At 27.3% G+C, this 6,654-nt stretch overlaps 1 long non-coding RNA gene across 1 annotated transcript; it reads right to left on the reverse strand.

Annotated features, from left to right (window-relative positions):
* Window positions 1–3,394: 3,394 nt before the first annotated feature.
* On the reverse strand, window positions 3,395–5,997 carry LOC113374040. Its single transcript, XR_003366937.1, has 3 exons — window positions 5,837–5,997; window positions 4,031–4,193; window positions 3,395–3,506 (listed from the first exon to the last, which is right to left on the reverse strand). It is a non-coding gene; the product is annotated as an uncharacterized LOC113374040 (long non-coding RNA).
* Window positions 5,998–6,654: the final 657 nt, after the last annotated feature.

Consider the following 6,654-nt stretch of genomic DNA (forward strand, 5'->3'; position numbering starts at 1 on the left):
AAAAATTAGTTCACAAAGTGGTAAGATTGAATGTCGCATATTACTAATTTTATTTTCTGTTTGAACTTCTCATTGTTGGTGAATTAGAATTACCTTTGTCATTTCATTTTTCCTACACTGGTATCTTTATACAAATTTTCTTTAAAAGGGATATGAAAATGTTTTTCTCTTCAAGCAATTTATATTTATAGTACATCGCAAGATCTGCAAATTTATAAACAAGATTGAGAACGAACGCAGACGAAAGGATGTCCTTTGACTTTATCTTCACATTATAAATATAACCAGTTATTCATATAAAAGCAAAATGTAATTTAATTCAATGCAATAAGAACAGTTTGAATAGTCTTTTCTGTAAATTATTTGAAATTATGCACTTTGAAATGCCACACTAAGTACACTCAACTTGCTTGCTTTTCAATGCAATACTTTCATTATAAATTCATGTCGATTTATAATATTGCATTTTAAATGTTATAAAATTGCATATCATTTTATCGGTATTAAATTTGCAAATATATTATAAAATTTTAATAATTTGAAACTGAAGATCATTTATTTAATCATTAAGTTAATTAATAATACGTACCTACATAGATAAACAAGTATACGTATATGTTATTACCTGCAAGTTATTAAATCTCAATTGAAGTTTTGTATTTTTGAAAGTAATAATTTAATCTACTATTAACTTTTTTAACTATATTAAAGAATAAATATAAAAGTTCTAGGTAAAAACACCTATTTACTTTCACATTTTCAGTCGTCAATCATCTTCATGCTTCCCCAGTCATCTTTGTGATTATACAAAAATTAATTAATGATTACAAACACAATATGTATATGAATATTATTATAAGCTAGTGGTGCATAGCATCGTGCCTTAAGCCAAATTGCTGGAACTTTCCGTATCAAAAATTAATTTTTTTTAAGAGCTTCAAAATACTTTGAAAAATTTTGATTTTTGAGAATTTTCAAACTTAATCAGTTTTTCATTTTGTCAATACAAATTAAATGTTTTTTAAACAATTCAACGCTCATTATCTCAAAAACTGAATTACCACTTTTGACACTTTGTGCACCGTATGTTTGAAAACGACTGGATCTGCCTTTGCCAAAAACGAATTAGCACGTCTTCTTATTAATACAAATTAAATGTTATTTGAATTATTCAAATCGGTTGATCCGTGTTCTCTAAATTGTCGACGAAACTTGTATCCGTACACACACATACATACATTTTTTTATAAAGTATGCCAAAGTGTTCACAAAAACATTTCGAATGTAAAGATTTATAAAAAATATCATTTTCGTTTTTTTGCGACTACTATAACTTACCCTACGGGAAGTTAAAAAATAGTCTAGTGAAATAAAATTGTTATTCCATTAATAATTAATAAGAAAAATCATTATCATAAAATGAATGTATTAAAAAATATTAACTGTTGCTTATTGAAAAACAATACAAAATAATACCAATAATTAAATTAATATAATTTTCTCTGAATTTCCCAAATTCCATTTTCCACTAGGATTTGACTTTTGATTTTTCCACACTTTGAGAATCCTTCCCCGCCGGAAGTTCTACGTAGCAATAACTTTTGCAATTAGACACTTGCGGCGCTGGTCTCGCGTTTTACAGGAAACCGACGAGCTGAGCGGAAGTATTCATAACCTCAAATTTTTACTGCCCGACAGTTAAGTCTAGCGCAGATATGAAAAATTACCAGCGACGTTAGCATGTGAATATGAATTTCCTGATTTTTACGATCGCCGCCGATTCATGCTGCATCACGCTTTTGCAAATTAGGTTTTAAAATGTTATTCAAGTTTCATTACTCGTATAAAGTCATATGCAAAGTAATATTGCGCTTATAAAATTGGTTGTGAAAGAATTTGTTATCTATTATTTTTGTTTGGGGTGAGTTACTAGTTTGCGCTATGGTAGATAGATAATTATTAAGATTTTCATGACGTAAATAGTTTTTGCGTATCAGTCTTCTCTATACTGTATTTACTTTTTAAATGCACAATATTACAAATTAAACAAGTTTGCTAGTTGCTAAATAAACTACCCCTCCAATTGACGGGCTTCTGTAGAGTGAGGTAAAAGTTTGAATTTCGTCAAATTGAGAGATTTATCCATACATCTTAACCCAGTATTTTTCTCGAGTGGGCAACCCAACGGTTAACCGAATTCATTTATCATTTCTAATCACATTGGTCAATATTCAATTAGTAAACGAGCCCACCCATGATGGGTCATCTCAAAATATGATACTATCTCAAATGTCTAAAAAAAAGCGAGCCCACCAATCAAAAATTTGCTTCCGACGTCACTGGTTTCATGTAATACTTTTATTAAAACATAGAGAAGAGTATAAGAAATCCAGAAGTCGAAATACAATTTTATTCTTCAGAATTAATTATAAACTGTAATAACTCATATTACTATTATATTAAATACAGAAAATATATAACATCTATCATATGCCTAATCTATATGCTTATGGTAAATTACCAAGTATTTCTTTAAATTACCTTATAATATTTTAATACAAATCATAACTATATTCTAATTCCATTTATAATTAGTATATTTTCGTAAGGATAGTCAGCATAAAAACTAATAACTCTTCAACGAATTCATATGCACAAATTCTTGCTCTGACAGATAGACCAGTGTGCAATTTGTTAAGCAGTAGCAGTAATTTAAATCATTCACTACTAAGAATATTTTTTAACGTTTAAATGATATCAAAATGTATCACTCTGTTCTCCTTATTTAAATAAATTTGTTATTTCTTAGCGTTCACAAATAATCTAATAATTAAAATAGTCAATTTATCTGTAAAACTCTGTTTATTTTTTTCTGTGCTCTTTTTGCATTACAACACATATTTCTCTATGATTTTTCTTGGGCACACTGGGTAAAATGTGTCAAAAATGATATCAAACAATTGTAATTTATTTTATTTTATTTTATTTTATTTTATATATATATATATATATATATATATATATATATGTTGTTCTGAATACCCATTTTCTTGCCTAGCTATATGAATTTAAATTGCTTATGGTAAATTACCAAGTATTTCTTTAAATTACCTTATAATATTTTAATACAAATCATAACTATATTCTAATTCCATTTATAATTAGAGTATTTTAGTTTATATCTATCTGAAAATGGTTCAAGACATTTAATTTATTTTTGATGAATTGATGTAATATGTATTAATGTACATCATTTCTATTGTCTAATATATATATATATATATATATATATATATATATATATATATATATATATATATAGGGATACAGACTACTGTTCTTAAAATTATTTAACTTACTAAATAAGTAGATTACCTTATTATAAACATGATGAGGAAACATACTGAAGTGTTTGTTTCGGGTAATATATCTTCTTTTCAAAGTAATATCCGAATATATCCAATTATTTAAGTGAAAACAGCCATGATGTCTTTATTGGTAATTATCTGAAAATTAATTGTAATAATTATCTTAAAAGGATGGCATAGCATGGTTACTTATGAGAAAATAAGCATATTAATGGAATTCAAAAACATTCAATTATTTAATAAATTATATCAGTAACTATTTATGTCAGCATCTCAATTTTCACTTATACTCTGAGGAACGCTGAAACCTTCAACTAAAAATTATAACGAGATAAATCTAAATTTATAATAAAAATAGAACTCTTTCATAATCAATTGAAGATCATTAAAAAACCTCAGAATTAAAGTGCCTTAAATCTTACTACGTCTGAATTTTGATGAAACTTCTGTTTGTATTGTGAGTTTAGGTTTGATACTTCGAAAATGTAAAAATGTAAAAATGTAAAAATAAAAATAATCAACTTATAAAGTTCTGCCTCTTTTTTCCTAACTTTTTATATTTTAAATATAAAGCATTTTTTGAGCGTATCACTTAAAGGCCTAGATAGCAAAACTAACAAATAAACTTTTTATTTATGAGTAGTAAAAAAAACTAATTTTACCTGATCGAATGGTTTTTGAAATGTATTATCCTCTTCCAAAAGTGATTCTACATCTTCCATTAGCAAACTGTTTCTTTCCAGGGCACGGTTTATTTTCAAATTTTCTTAGCGGCGCTTGTATGATATTAGCCTCCTTCGGTTTCTCTTCGATGTGATCTATGACCTTAAGATTATAATGTTTATATTTCTTTGCCAAAATAACTTCAATAATTGATAAGAATAAAATAATAAAAATTATTTTCTTGAATTCCATTTTTAATTTTTGTTCTATTGACCAAGTAAGGTTAATAGTTTTTTAGCAATAACACGACGTAATTGCTGCGTAATTCTAACTAATTATTGGGTATTTCAACATCCGTATTTATTATCTCTTGTACATTGAGTGTATCATATCAAAATGGGCGTATTCGTATGTACCCTAAAATATTTTATTATCACTTAGCAAATTATATATATATATATATATGTGTGTGTGTGTGTGTGTGTGTGTTTGTGTGTGTGTTTTATTTATTAAATAAAACAATAATAGATACCAATTAATTGTTATCATTTAGAAAGCTGGTGACATCTAACATTTTATCAGTTATAAACAATATTAAATCGAAGAAGACATCTTTCAGAGTTTATAGATGATTCTTTCGATGCATAGCAATATATTTATTTATTATATATGCAAAAAATATTACGGATTTAAATTAAATTTTTACAAACTACAATTTTATTATTATTGTCATATTTTTGCAGATTTTCACTTGTGATCATTGATTGCAAAAATAACCTCGAGTGAAAATAGCCATTCGAAGGCATTGCTACAACATAACGTTTCATCAAAAATATTTAATTAATTTAATAATTATTATCTTTATATTACTTCACGAAACCAATTTTACTTTATAAATAAAACAATTTCGATATTTGATGACAATTTACGCTATGAAAAAAATATAAAAGATAGAAGTATTTCCATTTCCACAATAGATAGATAATAACGTGTAAAATAAGTAGGTTCAATAAAATATATATTAATAATTAAATAATTCTATGCAAAATGTTAGCAATTATATAATCATATTTAATATAATTTTGAATTATATAATTTTTAATTGAAAGAATTCTTAAGCTTTTACGTAGTTCAGAAAAATAATCATATTAGCTTGTATTTAGAAAATCTTACATAACTAAATCATTTTAATCAATTTAATTCCTCCTTGTTTATCTACGTTAAAAATAGTAAATCAATAGGTTAATAACCGCATCGCGGTCGGTTAAACATTAGTACTTTAAAAATTTACATGGTACTTCAACAACTTTGACAAATAATTATTTGTCAATACAAATAAAATGTTTTTTAAATTATTCAATTCGGACGCTCCGTTATCTCAAAAACTGAATTACCATATTTGGCTCTTCTGCCCCGTATCTTCGAAACGGCTAGGCCTGCCTTTGCCAAAAACTAATCAGCACGTCTCCTTGTTAATACGAATCGAAAGTTTTTTGAATTATTCAAATCGTTTGATTCGCGTTCCCGAAATCATCGACGAAAATTTGTGTCCGCACATGCACACACACACACACATACATCCACTATTCCTATAAGGTATGCCCAAAATATTCAGAAACCACTGAAACGTAAAGATATGTGATAAAATTGCCATATTAAAAATTTCATTTTCGATTTTTTGCGATTACTATAACCTACCCTACGGGAAATTAAAAATAAATATAATATCTTTAGTACTTTGGCCGAATCTTATAAATATCTACAAACACTGTCATGGAAAACTTGAGCATGTAATTATTACTCACTTTGTTGAAACATTTTTTAAATTATCCTCTAAAAATTCGCCTGCAAGAACCATTTGCCCATCTTTTTCCAGGACCGCAACTTGGATTCCTCGGCGGAGCAATTATAATGCTAGCTTCTTTAGCAGTGCTTTTAGATTCAGCAAAGTTTTGTCCACTAATTGCCAAGTAGCACAGTAACACAATAAATATTAAACCAATGCAAACTTTCATTTTTTATTATTGTTTCACCATAAAATAATTCCACTGAAACTTAATAAGTTATTTTCTCTCAAAGTGCTATTGCTATCACATCATGGTTATCTTGGTTTCGGTTCAAGTTCAAAACTGAAATAATGCGCACACGATAAAGTTTATCGTTGTTTTTAGCATACTCAGCTATTTTAAATAAATAATATGAACACGAAAAAATATGACGAACACGTAGTGGATATACGTAAAATTTTGCTTAAACAGCAATAAAATATTCTTATGTTAAATGATGTAGATAAAATATAGCAATAATAAGTTAAGATTTTCAAATTTTATATATATACTTGCAGGGCCGGCTTTAACACTACCAGCGCCCTGGGCGAGATTTCTACGGCGCCCTTCACCTGCAATTCAAACCCATTTGGAAAAAAGAAAAACATCTAATGAAATAACCGTTTATTAAAAAAAATATTATAAAAGATAACCATTAATAGAACCACTAATAGAATTTTACTTTTCTGGCCTTTCTATCAGCAAACTCTTTTACAAGGTTGTCGAAGTCGATGTTTTCAGCAATTTCGTTCTCAATTGACACAGTTGTTAAGTTTGTCAATCTAGATTGCGAAATC

The sequence above is a fragment of the Ctenocephalides felis genome, unplaced genomic scaffold (genome assembly GCF_003426905.1).
Source record: "Ctenocephalides felis isolate EL2017-DRISC unplaced genomic scaffold, ASM342690v1 CF-g0.4_SCAFFOLD_01604, whole genome shotgun sequence".
Taxonomy (NCBI): Eukaryota; Metazoa; Arthropoda; class Insecta; order Siphonaptera; family Pulicidae; genus Ctenocephalides; species Ctenocephalides felis.